The following is a 15,069-nucleotide window of genomic DNA, read 5'->3' as shown; positions in this document are numbered from 1 at the left end:
CTTGTCTATCTCTTTTCTCGAAATAACCCTTTTATTTTTTTTTATTAAAGACAAAACTAGATTATACCCGCGTTAAACACGGGAAACGCATAAATAAAATATAAATGTATATAGATATTGCAGAATAATTATAAAAAAATTAGGATTATTGATATTATTAAAATGTGTATAAAATACACTGAGGTTGGTAAATATATATAATCGTTGAAGGACCTCTTTATAGACAATATTTTTTGTTTTATTAGTTGAACGACCTTCATCGCCACAAAGTACCTTCAAACCTTTTTTACCTGTGACACCGGAAACAGCAACATATAGTTAACAATGCGCAAAACGGGTCTACGCAAGTATAATCCAACGTTTGACAATGTACTTTCAAAATACATTGTTCTTTTATGGTTATATTGCGAAATAGAATTTTTTATTTTAAAAATAGCAACTTATTTATGTTTATTTGAAATGAACCACATAACCCCCTCCTCCCCACCCCCCCCCCCCCCCACACACACACACACATACAATATTAAATATAAAAAAAAACTCTAACAAAGAAATATAAAAACATTTATGCTTCTTCAATTTAGATATTGCTCATAACTCATTAAAAATATCAAAATACATAATTGGCACAGAACTTACTTGTTATTATGAGACGAATTAAACAATTTAAACAAATGATGATTTTTTACTTTTATTTTATGACAATGATAAAATAATTGAAAAATGAATGCTTACTTCAAGACATTTGCGGACGTTTGAGTAAGGTCTATGGTCTTAACTACTGAGTATTCATATCTTTCAAATATATCTATTAAATGGTTATTCAAAATGAATTAAAAGGTCATTGCTATTTCTTACCAATTTAGAAGTATGTTTCGACCACTTTTGCATCAGATAAAAAACATATAGGTTCTTTTAGTATTACTGCAATCCTACTTTCATATAAAATTACTTTTTTCAAATCAGACCAAACTCGGTGTTTTTAAGCATTATTATCATCATATATTATACATTCTTGATAGTTTTTAGAAGTTAGTTGCAATTTCTCATTTCTTGATACTAATCGGGTTTAAATTTTGAAGCCAAAAACTATAAATAATGGAATTAAATTATGAACGATATTAATTAGGGTTAATGATGACATAGATCGTCAAAAGGTGTTTTGAAGGAGATGCTTGCTTTAGTTTGTAGAGATTTGTGTGAAGCCAAAAAAGAGGTGTGATAATTGGAGATGCAAGGAAGAGGCAATACGCAAATTCTAAGAATCCATGAGAAAAAGGAATCACCTTATGGTGCTACATTCTGTTATGAACACACAAAACATCAATTGGAGCACAACCATTGACATGAAGAAGAAGAAGAAGAAGAAGAGGATTAGGGAATTCTGGTTTAAGAGAAAAATAGAGGAGAAATATGTAGGCGGTTATTCATGTTTTTGGCCAGATTTATGGAGAAACCGATGTCTCATATATAAATAGAATGATATGCTTTAATTGATAACATAATTGTTGATTTTAAAGATTCTACAATTAAATGTAATTATGCCCGAATTATGAAATATATTTTCGAAAGTATGAATAGATTCTATAATTAAATATGAGTAGATTCTATAATTAAAGATACCATAATTTAATGTAATTGTGTATGAAATGTAATTGATAAATTTAAAGATTCTATAATTAGATGTTTAAATTCTATTTTGAGAAGATGATGTCATCAATTTGATCTAATGGTGAAAATCATATGATTGAAATACAATCAATGGCCTTGATTGCTTCATTGGTGAATTAAAGGTTCTCTTTTAATAATATTTAGAAATTAATGGTTTCCTAATAAAAATGGATTTTATATTAATGGTTTGCTAATATAAACAGATTTATATTAATGGTTGATATTTAATGTCTTAATTGAAATGGTTTTCAGTAATATGTTTTTAAAGTTGACTATTTTAAAACCTTTATAACCGAAAATTCAAGATTTAAAATAGGGGAAATTTATTAAAATTAAATACATTCTATTTCAATGGATTTAAGTTAATTTTGTTTGACAATTGGAAAGCTTTTATTAGAATTAAATACATTCCATTTAGGGAAGATGATGTCACCAATTTGATCTAAGGGTGGAAAACATAAGATTGAAATGCAATCAATGACCTAGATTGTTTCAGATGATATCATAAGATTTTTGTTTTAATATATATTAAAGATAACATAATTATTGATATGCTTATTTAATGAGTTTTTTTTTAAAGAAAAAACTAATCAGGTTTAAATTTTGAAGCCAAAAACTATAAATAATGGAATTAAATTATGAACAATATTAATTAGGGTTAATGATGACATAGATCGTCAAAAGATGTCTTGAAGGAGATGCTTGCTTTAGTTTGTAGAGATTTGTGTGAAGCCAAAACAGAGGTGTGATAATTGGAGATGCAAGGAAGAGGCAATACGCAAATTCTAAGAATCCATGAGAAAAAGGAACCACCTTATGGTGCTACATTCTGTTATGAACACACAAAACATCAATTGAAGCACAACCATTGACATGAAGAAGAAGAGGATTAGGGAATTCTGGTTTAAGAGAAAAATAGAGGAGAAAGATGGAGGCGGTTATTCATGTTTTTGGCCAGATTTATGGAGAAACCGATGTCTCATATATAAATAGAATGATATGCTTTAACTGATAACATAATTGCTGAATTTAAAGATTCTACAATTAAATGTAATTATGCTTGAATTGTGAAATATATTTTCGAAAGTATGAATAGATTCTATAATTAAATATGAGTAGATTCTATAATTAAGGATTCCATAATTTAATGTAATTGTGTTTGAAATGTAATTGGTAAATTTAAAGATTCTATAATTAGATGTTTGAATTCTATTTTGAGAAGATGATGTCATCAATTTGATCTAATGGTGAAAATCCTATGATTGAAATACAATCAAGGGCCTTGATTGCTTCATTGGTGAATTAAAGGTTCTCTTTTAATAAAGGTTCTCTTTTAATAATATTTAGAGATTGCTAAAACGGACTATGTTAAAATTAATCGGTGGTTTTGAATTATAGATATAACAAAATTTCTAATCCCTTTGCAGAAAATAGCTAAAAATAACCTATAATTATAAAAACTAGACGAATTCTCGTGCGTTGCGCAACGAAGTTTAAAAATATATTGTTAAAATATTAAAAGATATATGTTTAAAATGGTTATGTTATTGACATTAACTTTGAGATAATATTTTTACACTAATATATATATATATATATATATATATATATATATATATATATATATAATTATTTTGAACAATAATATTAATTGACATCAACCCACATTCCTTATTAATATAATTAAATATAATTATCTATTTAGTATTATTTTTAACAATTATTATTATTGATTAGTTATATTTTTACTTATGCGATCATTTTTTAATTTCAATAATGATGTTCATTTAAAATACAATTTATTTATAGCTAAATGTAGTTTATAATTTGATGTTATTATCATTTAAATTTGTTATTCATTAATTTTAAACCACTTATTATTAATAATAAGTTAAATAAGACTTTTAAGAAACACTTAATATTATTATTAAAATTTGAAACATACACTAAATAATAAAGTGATAAGATAGACAATTTGCATTTCAAAAAAGACTTGGATGGATAATATGACATATCCATGTAATTTGATTTTATTATTTATAATCGTTGCTTATTATATATTTAAAACAAATCTTATATAAACATCCAACCTAAATATTCATCTTCAAGTTTTCTTTCTTCGACACGTAAACAAACTTTTGTTATAAAGCCAAAAATGGAATAAAAGACACACTTAATTGTATGATCATGATATTTTGTATTTTGATTGGGGCTTGTACAAAACATGCATGAGCATATATTATTAATTTATCTTTTGTTTGGCATTGATGTAACATTTGAATAAGGAAAATAAGAGTTTGGGTAATTCAAATAAGATAGGTTCAAATCCAACGTATCAAACGGATTACCCATTTACTAAAGTCTAAAACCCAAAAACTCAAACATGTTCTAATACCATACAAATGCATGAGGTTTTAGCAAATTATTATCTCATATGAATTACCATTGATTATGTGTGATTAATTATTAAGAAGGTGAAAAGGTTTCGGGGTTTCAAATGCATGAGGTTTTAGCAAATTATTGTGGGGGGTTTCAAATGCATGAGATTCAAGGGAAAATGCAAGCTTTATAAGTATGTAAGATAGCCACTAAAATTGCAGATGGATTAGGGTAATCTGCGATTTTGTCTTCTCATCTTTGAATATATAAGCGCTTAAAGCATAGGCGTGCATTGTAAGTTGTATGTTCGTAGATTAACCATGTCCATCTGCGACCATCTGCAATTTTCTCTTTTTAAGAATATAAATTCCTAAATTTTTTTTAGAACCCTCATTTTTCTTCACTTTTGTTTGGGAAACTCTCTCAAGTCTCTTAGAGGAAGCTATAGACGATCGTATGTACTCTCCTGAAAACATGGTAAGATCTTTACTATTTTGGTGTTATAATCATCATTTATCATGTTTAGGGTATGTTTGTTTACGACTTATTCATAAAAAGTACGAAAAAACATAAATCGAAGGTGTTGCCTTTCTGATTTTCGTAGATGTATAAGTTATATCCGATATTTAGAGCATTTCATAAGTAGCATTGTGGTTTTGATGCATCGGTAGCCTTGGTATTGTTAGTATAATGCAGATATGTGATTGTACAAGTACATGATGCATAAATCGTGCATTGTGAGGCTATATATTTGGTTTTCATGCATTATATTTGTAGTAAACAGATTTTCTGATGCATCTTCAAGTTGTACATTTGCCATTTGTAAGGCTGTACAGTTGGTTTTCATAATTTATATTTGTAGCCAAATGATTTTTGATGCAAGTGCAAGTATTATGTGAATATGTTAGACAATTGTGATATAAATATGATTTATGTTATAAAACTTATTTACGATGCATCTTAAGGTTGTACCTTAGCATTTCATAGTATGTTATTGCAAGTGAATTGTCATATGTATATGTTTTTTTTTGATAGTTTTGTGAATTTTTAGTATAGTTAGAAATCCATTAACTAACTCTTTTAAGTTCTTATTCTAGATTCTTAATACATGATGTGATAAGATTACATTTTGATGTTTTATAGAATTGAAGAAAATAGAGGAAGCTTAAGGGAAGACGCGAGCTGAATCTAATCGTGAAGAAATGGATTTCGATTGCATTGCTTGAAGATTAGAATTTTGAGCTACTACTTGGAGTTAGAATAGATTGCTATGAAATATGTATTAACATAGTTTTCAATTGAATTGCATTGTAAGGACAAATTTTTCCGCAATAAAATAAATTTTGATTTTATATTATTTATTTATCCTTGCAATGGCGTGTATGAAAAATTGATGTTTGAATGTTTTAGTTATTAGCAATAATGGATTATGTTATTTGTGGAAATGTCAAGAATTTACCAAATAGGGAGAGTTTCTCATCGCCCAAGTTTCAATTGGACAGAAACTTGGAATCATGCAACTTGGTTGCATGATTAATGAGAAATTTCATATTTGGAAATTAGACTAATTCGTTGACAAAGTGTCAAGTGAAGGACTATGAGATCAAGTACACAAAGTTGTGTGTTGATCAAGTCCACCACAAGAGTGACAAAGATATTCGTCATGATTTACTAAAGGTTTAGTAAATATGATTATACTTATAAGATTAAGTGTAATTCTGAATTGATTGAAAGAGTTTCAATCAATAGCAGAACGGATAAGAAGAATCAAGTAGGCAGAAAGATAAAAGTTTCTCTATTCTAAGAAGAAGGGAGAGTACCTTTTATTATGTTTTATGATAGGTCTTTATGATTAAGAACCATATCTCAATTGATCCTCTAAATGAATCTTAGTACAATTGTATGTCTGAGAAGAGGAATCAAGAATTGAAGAAATGGTTAAATCAAGAAGTCAATCATACTTCGTTCCAAAAACAAGTCTTAGAGTTAAGATTGTGACATTGAGTGACAAGTCTTAAGAAGGTTTATAACATTCATCAAATGTGGAATTTGAAAAGGTTTTCTTATTCTTGCACATTTGAAATTGGAAAGTTGTGATGTCTTGGAGAAGACAAAGACCAACTAGGACCAATTTTGTGAAGTGTTTTGTCTTGATAAAAGCTACACTAACTCTTGAATATTTGTTTGTCGAGAAATGTTTATTGACAAGAGAATCTTATATGTCAAGGAGTCAGTGGGAGTCTCAATGGTCTTGAAAGGTCTCAAGAACAAATCAAGAATAAACCTTATCGATCATCACTAGCACACAATTTGAGGTTTATAACCTATCGTGTTGACATTATTTTGTTTCTATGCCATTCCAATTGAGTTAATTATGCATGTGAGTTCTATGAGTTCTCAATTGAACGCATAAAAGGCAAGCACCTTGATCAATGAAAAGTACATTGATAGGAAAGGGTGAGTTGCTTAACTACTTGGAAGACATGATGGGCACTCGTGTTACCATAAGGCAAGAAATCAAGATTGAGAAAGTTCGGTTCATATGAGTTTGGATTTGCGCAAACTTTGGTATTGACAAATTCGCATGGATAGGAACATATACACCATTAAAATCTAAGTGTCATAAGATTCCCTCCTTCATGAAAATGACTGAGGAAATGCTTTCACTAAGAGAGATTTTAAGAAGATAGTGATTATGAAAATTGCATTCTTAAATTCGATTATGGTTACGGTATCCCTTTCCATGATTTGAATTGTGAGATTTGGCAATTAGTCTGAATTGTTTAGACACACATATGAGCTATCTAAGGCAAAGGTGTATAAGATTAAGAAGCTTAGATAAAGGATTATCAAAGCATTAGGTATTATAAATATGAACTTAAGAAATTCAATAGGTATTGTTTTTCTGGAAGTTAAGTTGGTTTCTGAATACACGTCAAAGCTAGTGGGAGCATAAGTGTTATGCTTATATGATAATAATCATCATGATAGTGGGAGCATAAATGTTATGATTGTATGATTATTAAGGCAAGTATTGCAAGTTAACAATATTAATTATAGAAAACAAGAGTTATACTTTGCAAAGTCGTAAGGGTTGAATAGTTGTTTTGCTATAATTAAGGGAGAGAATATTATGCTTCATTTCAAATCTAAAGGCTTAGATTGTGGAATGTTAATAAATTTAGTCAACGATACATAGTGCGTTCTCAAAATTTCGATTATGATTATGGCATCCCTCTTCATAATTCGAATTATAAGAACGTGACACATAAGATATTATGGCAGCAGATTAATAAAGTATCGTATCTTTATGTAAGACATTATGCATCGTGTCTCATACGCTTCGGGTATAGGATCGATTGCAAATGCTATAATATTTGACCATTCTAAAATTTTCCAAATGTCTAGCGCATTAAGAGGGAAAAAGGACAAGAATCCATTTTGACTAAGATAATTAAACAACTATCAAAGGACGATCCAAAGCTCGCTGAGAATTGGTCGCTTGTGAGTAGTTGGAAGTATGGTATTGGATGGACCATATCGACATTATTATGAATAGATAAGATTATATTAAGAATGAGTTGTCATATGGCAAATATGGAAATGTTTCCATTTTGGGAGCTGAATATTGAGAATCTATGTCTAGATTAGAAACTTTTATGCAAGAAGGATGTTCAAAGGAATGTACTTTGAGTGAGAGACATCATAGAGATTGGCCAAGTCTTGATGATTTTGAGATATAACTTTACGAAAGGATCATTGCATAAAATGTTAGAATCTAGCATATTCTATAAGTGGCAAGAATTTGATATTCTTACATTTGTGATAAGGATTGGGAGTTGTGAAATGAGTATGATTGGAAATGTGTTCATTTGATCTGTTTCACAAAGTAAGGACCATAAGTAAACATTGTGTGCATGCTAAGAGCATGGGACAAGTGTAGTAATAATTCAAGAAAGAAGTTGATTACCCGAAACAACAAATAATGAGTAATCAATATGGTGATTAAATAAAATGTTTTTATTTATACCCAGAGTTTGGGGCCATATGGGATTAGTATTATTCTTGTGTTTCACTTTGCATGTTTTGACTTCCTGAATAATTAATTATTTCAGAATATTCAAATTATTCGAACGGACCACAGTGGTTCATATTTTGGAAGTAGGTATGAATGAAGACTGTCGTGAATTGGTGTGTGGATTGTCTAAAGTGTATTAGACATAAGCAAATGTTTGCTGCAATGTTCATGAGTGCTTATGAATATGATTTGAGCATTGGATTAAACCCACGCTCACTTGGATCACTTCATGAATTGTATCATGAGTGATTGGTGAGACGATAACATCTTATATTCTTGAAACCGAGATGTGTGAGTTGTATCTTGCGAGTCGGATACACATTGATAATATGTAAACGCACCAGTAACTTGGTGTTATAAAACATATTGTTGTGTGTGATTCGGTAAGTGAGTGCAAGCAAGCACTGAATCAAAGTTTATCCGTTCCTTTTATCCAAAGTAGGATGAAAGCGATATCTGTGGCCCCTCGATGATTTAGTGATGACACATAAGCGCTTGGCCAAACTGAGACTAATTTGATGTGTTCAATTGTAGTCTGTTATCATTTGTCATAAATCGGGGAACAGTATAGAAAGGAATGGTTTAAATCCATGTCTCAGTCTATACGATATCTAGAATGGAGGAATATATGATCCCTTATCTAAAGGACATGCTTCTGATAAGATCAGAGTTGATAGCGGCTTTTGAAAGCTACGATTGCAGACCAGGATCTGAAGTCATATGCAGAATAGTTATTAGACTTATCCAAGTGGGAGACTGTTGGATTAGTGTCTAAGTCCATAACTATTTTGGTATGTACTTGACCCGATGGTGCATGGTCCTTTTGGGTTGCCTTCACACCGGTGACTAGACAAGATGATTGTTGAGGAGAGAGGCTGGTTTATTGTTAAGAATAATAAATTAGGGTATAAATATGATTTGTTAATATATTATATGATTAATATATTAATTTGGAATCATATTATTAATTAGTATTTAATCAGAAATTAATTAGGAATTAATTTTGGGATTAAAGGAACTAACTAAAAGTGTAGGGGCCATTTTGTAATTATTCAATAGTTGAGGCTTTGGGCCATTGGATCACCTTTATTAAGGCTTGAACGAAAATACTAGAAGGATCTAGGAGTTGTCGTCCAAGGGCTTAAGGAAAGGAGTCCATGGACTTGCTTAGGCCCTAAGCTAAGGGATTAGGGTTTACACCTGGAAACCCTAGTTAGCCTTAAGTATAAATAGCACCCTAAGGCACTAAGATTTCGTCCAAGCTTTGGGAAACCCTAAATGGGACGAAATCTAGGTCAAGATACCCTTTTCTCCTCTCAACAATATTCATCCTTTCACCTAGTGTGTTTGTGAGCCATTAGAGGTACTATAATTGTGGTACTTGCTTTTAAGAGCTAAGGAAATTCAAGGAACTAGTTGTTATTACTATATAACAACAAAAGGTATGTATTCTATTCTTTTATATGGATTTCAAAAATAATAGTAGCATGCCAGGTTTCTTTTTGTGTTCATAAAGTTGTATAACTAATAGTGAAAACATAGATCCAACTCTAGGGTTGCATGCACACATAGGATTGTTTGTATAAACCCATCAGTTTCAAGTTGTGTTTGAAGTCTTTCCAGGATGGATGCAGTTTGTCAATGATGGTTGACACAACAATGGACTCATCCATATTCATATGGTGCAGTTTAAAGTAACTGTATATGGCAAGGAGTTCATTGAATTGTTCAGTAACAGACCTTGAGTCGTCCATCTTATAATTGTTAAAGTTACTTACCAGAAACTTCTTGCTAGAAGCATCCTCAGTGATATACTTCAACTCAAGGGTGCCCCACAACTCCTTGGCACACAAGGCTTCACTATGGATATCAAATAAAGCATCAAACATACCGTTAAGAATGTGACCTTTGCAGATGTAGTCATTGTTGTCCCACTTCTATCTCCTTCTTATCTCTTCAATAGTCTCAACAACACCTTCCTCTGGCTCTGCTGGTCTTGGAGTACCAGCACCTATGCTGCTTTCAGAGTTGTCAGCATGAAGTACATCTTCTTCTTCCAGCTCCTGAATTCGACGCCTTCGAACTTCTCCAGCATTGCAAACTTGGTAGTCATCTCGCGGATTAAGTCACCCATCTCCAAGAATAGTAAATATCAGTTTGAATGTTGGGAAATTTAGGGTTTATGGTGGAGATCTGGATACCAACTTGGATCGTAATATCACTTTCCGAACTGATATTTCTACCCTATGCCTGGGTTACAAGAAATTCATCCTAGGATAATCATAGTGGACACTTACGATTCTAGGCACAGAAATCGTAAGCCAGTATGCTAGAGAATTTTTGAAAGTATGATGAAAACGAGAGCTTAAGATCGTCCCATTTTTCTGAAAAGAAGAGTCGTTTATATAATAAATGATATTAGGGTTTCATTAGGGTTGGGCCGCTATAAATTCCTTTGGAAGGAATTTAGGGTAATCCGGATTTTAATGAGGATTTAGGGTTACCAAAACTAACGAGTTTCGTTAGTTTTACCATAATCACTCTCAAGAATCGAAATATCACACTAACGGGACACCAGCCAAGGGCTATGCCCCTTGGATCCCGCTAGGGGCGCTGCCCCTAGACCCCGCCAAAGGGGTGTTGCCCCTTTGGAAACCCCGGACCCAGGGGCGCTGCCTCTAGACCCCCGACTAGTCGTCGAACCGGCTATTAAGTTGATCTTATACATGCGTGCACTCCGTACCAACCCGTACACATATTAGAAAACAAATTAAGATGCCCCTTAGCTCACATGATAATTCAAGTTACATAAAATGACATGGTGAAACTAAAATCACCAACATCTTACTCCTCTGCATATTGTTCTTTACACGAGAACCACAATGATTCTTTGTATCCTGGCTGCCACTGCAGGTAGCAACGCTGACACCAAATGTTCCGACGATGTAAGAACTTTATTTTGCTATTGTGATGACCAGATATGTCCTCTGCACTGTCAACAACCATTCTCACACACTCTGAGACCAAAATACTCGTTGTAGATCATCAACTACTCGAAATTGCTTTGCTTGTGATCAATCTTCTCAAAAAACAATGTCTCCTTGTTATCATCTCCAACAACCCCCATTGATGTCGCCCTCTGATCTAACCACCACCTCCTACGATTACAAAAGCCTAGTATAGGGTGGAGTTACCAGATTCAGATTCTTTGTAGGGGTTGTTTATCACCGTTGTGTGTAACTCAACTCAATCGCCATCGCCACCGTGTTTGGACAACATTAACCTCCTTCAAGTAACACACATGGGAGGAGCTCTGACGGTTCTGAACATGATAATCAATTTTCCTGAAGTTGGTTGACCACCGACCAGAAACCATTCCCAAATTCATCTTGAAAACTGACAAGCAGAAAGAACACATAATTTATATCAAGCGATTCTTTTTATATATCGAACTTCAAGTTAAATTTCCATGGGACTCTAAAACATGAAACGAAAAACATTTCTATAAAATTTGATGATCAGAATCCCTAATAGAAAATCTCAATTTGTTTATACCTAAAATAGAAATAGAGTTATTATGTTCGATGAGAAACTAAACGGACAAAACACACAATCGAAGGAAGGCGTCGAGAAATTGAGAAAAATGTTAGAAATAACTGAAATTGAAAAGGAAAGAGATGTGTATAAACACATGCGTCTCCTGTGTACTTGTTTCCTAAATACTTCTCCATTGATCTTCTTTGTATGCACTAGAGTTTTGGTAATGGGGAGGCAGGGGATGAAACTGAGCAATGTGTATGTGTGTTTGTGCGCGCCTTTCTCCTGCCTTTATCTCCACATATGGGAAGACTTTTTAATTGTTATCGGTTTATCACTAAACCAACCGCCATATGATTGATATGTAGATGAAAGTTTGACAGATGGGAAGAAATTAGAATGACGAAGCTACATGTCAACACTTTCTAGCCAAATAAAAAAGGCAAATAACAAACTAACCGATTATAATGGGTTTGTTACATAAATTAGCGGTAAAACACAAGTTGGTTCCCTTCATATGCAAAATATATAAATAAATAAATAATAAGATGACAAACTTTTTAAAATAAAACGATAAATTGGTTGGGCTAAAGTGACAATGAAACAAACAAGTTGGGAGCACGTTGAAACTTATCCAAAGTGTAATCTAATACTTACAATCTCTTGAAATGATACACGAAATTGTAAATTTAAATACCGATATTATGATTTCGATATATCTAAGTCGGAAATGAGATACACGAACTTGTGGATTTGTTAATAGGAAAAGGGAAAATGTCATCTTATCCTAACGAACTTGTCAAGTTTGTTTTAAAAGGTCACCCAATTAATCTTTTTTGTACATTAAGGGAACGACATATACATTGACCAATTGAAATGGTCCCTTGACCTGTAATAAAAAGTTTCTATGACAAATCAGTAAAAAAGAAACGATGAGGTGGCTGCCTAGTCACAGTTGATGTGGCAATTGACTCTGGTCCACGGTCAACCCTTGTTCCCCAAGATTGGACACCCCCTTATATAAATAAAGCGATGTCCTAATGAGTTTATCACGCCCACTTTGTTACCCTTATCGGTCTCTTTGTTTGTTCTTCCTTTCGTTTCCCACTTTGTGAGTCCATCGAACCACCACTTCGAGATCAGAAAGCATTAAAGAAAACAACCCATAAACGTTTATTAGAATAATTGCTACAATGCACGTGATGAAACTTAATTGTAAAAAATCATATATGAATGGAACAAGAATGGTTTGACTTTGACTGTAGATAGCAACTAAATTACAACATAACCTATATATGGTGTGTATCTAATACCGACTAACAAAGTATGCAAGTACAACGAGGGACACCCTTTATACCAGAAATGTAACTTCTAGCAACCTTAAAACAGATGTGAGATGAAATATAAGTCATAAGATGAAAGATACATAACCTAAAACAATTTCATTAAAACAGAGGGAGTATATAATATTTCTCTTTAAGACTAAACACACTAAGTTGAATCAAATGAAGGCATCACCTGAGTTAGCATTCACACACAGATCGACAAGCTGCAAAACAAAGAATCAAGCCAATCAATGCATGATTTTGGGTCAATTATAAAATTAACGACCATAGCTAAACATGGTGTAGAATATCACCAATCAATGCATGATTTTGGGTCGATTCTTGATTATTTCATCAATAATTGCAAATTATTAAGCATATTAAGGTTTACACATGATATATATATATATATATATATATATATATATATATATATATATATATAACATCAACCTAAAAATACATTACCCATAAACACCAGTATGGCGGTTTATGTATAATCTGAGTAAAAGATCGAAAGAACATAAAAACTCACAAGGACCTTGAAGTAGATGTAATCATGGGCGTTGAAGCACCTTCATAAAGATGAATATAGTACCAATTATTGATTGAAAAATGGAAATTTTCAAACTTCATGGTTGGATTCACAAAACAACCACCATGCTTTTCTTACAAGAATTAGTATACAATACTTACCTAGTTCTTCATGATGTTGGGTCATAAGGGCCTTGTAATGACCAATTGCTTCTTGTAAAACAGCACCCATTTGCTAATTTGTTAGTTATTCCAAAATCAAATGATTTTCGTGAAGAAAAATCACGAATTTATTTAAGAAAGGGAAGAACAGAATATTATCCATAATTGAATTTATTACCCACCCAAGTTCAAGGTAAGCTTTTGGACGTTGTACATTGAAATCAAGATCCCATCTTTGCAAAGAGATCAAGGAATTCTACCAGTGAAGTTGTTTTTGTTGAACCTCAAAACTACCAAATATGTAAGTTTTTTCCCGATACATTTGGGAATATTTCCACCGAGTTTATTGTCACCCAAATCTATGACTTCCAAAACTTGTAGATTCCCTAATTCCCGAGGAAGTTTACCGATAAAGCTATTGTTGTTCATAATTTAAGCAATATAATAATGAATTACGAGCAATTGAACATGGAATGCTACTAGAGAGCTGATTTGAGCTTAATCTCATACAGATTCCAAACACAATTGGTAATTTTCACCTGATACAATAGACAAATTTAATAATTTATTGTTCCATTAAAAATATAAACAAAATTGCCAACAAATTTAATTAAAAGAATGCTCAAAGGTATTTTAATATATATGAACTTACAATATTTTTAGATAAAGGGTAAGATGGTAACTTTACTTGGAACATGACCAAAATTGCTATAAAACATCAAAATAACCACCAAAATTGCAACAAATTCTTTTATTGTTTTGGAACAAAAATGCTTTTTTGAGGATAACTAGTCAAATCTATTTACTTTCACGGTAGACCTCACATATGAATTTGAAGTCGATAAAGTAGCCCCCAAAGTTCACATATATTTGTTCTATTATTATGTTTTCACACTGTATTAAACCTTAAACGTTGGGCTCCTTTAACTGAATGCAACATTCATTTTATTTATTTGTTTGTGTTTCTAATTTAATCAGGCTGTGGTATATATTAGACAATGTGTTTTCAAATTATATGGTTCAGGCAAAATATTTTATCCACTTGAAGCAATTCAAAGTACACAACAAAACTCACCAGTAATTAACATGGTTTAATGGAGGAGAGGAGCAATCATGAAGAGCCATGCGATGATGAACTCAAAATGATCTAAATTAAGAAACAAAATGTATAAAGTAAAGAAAAAGGTTACGCATGATACAATATATGAAAAACTTAAAACACATAAGTAGAAAGGGGGATGGGTCAAGAAAAATCCAAAATCAAAAAAACCGACAAAATATCATAAACTTAGAAATAATATAGTATCAGAAGTGACTTTATGACCCTCTTTACATCTATTGTCAATGATGATATGCCTTGTGGAGGATTACATAACATAAATG

The sequence above is a fragment of the Lactuca serriola genome, chromosome 8 (genome assembly GCF_051521515.1).
Source record: "Lactuca serriola cultivar US96UC23 chromosome 8, Lser_US96UC23_V15, whole genome shotgun sequence".
NCBI lineage: Eukaryota > Viridiplantae > Streptophyta > Magnoliopsida > Asterales > Asteraceae > Lactuca > Lactuca serriola.
The sequence above is the reverse complement of the archived record's forward strand: the minus strand, read 5'-3'. Positions refer to the sequence as shown.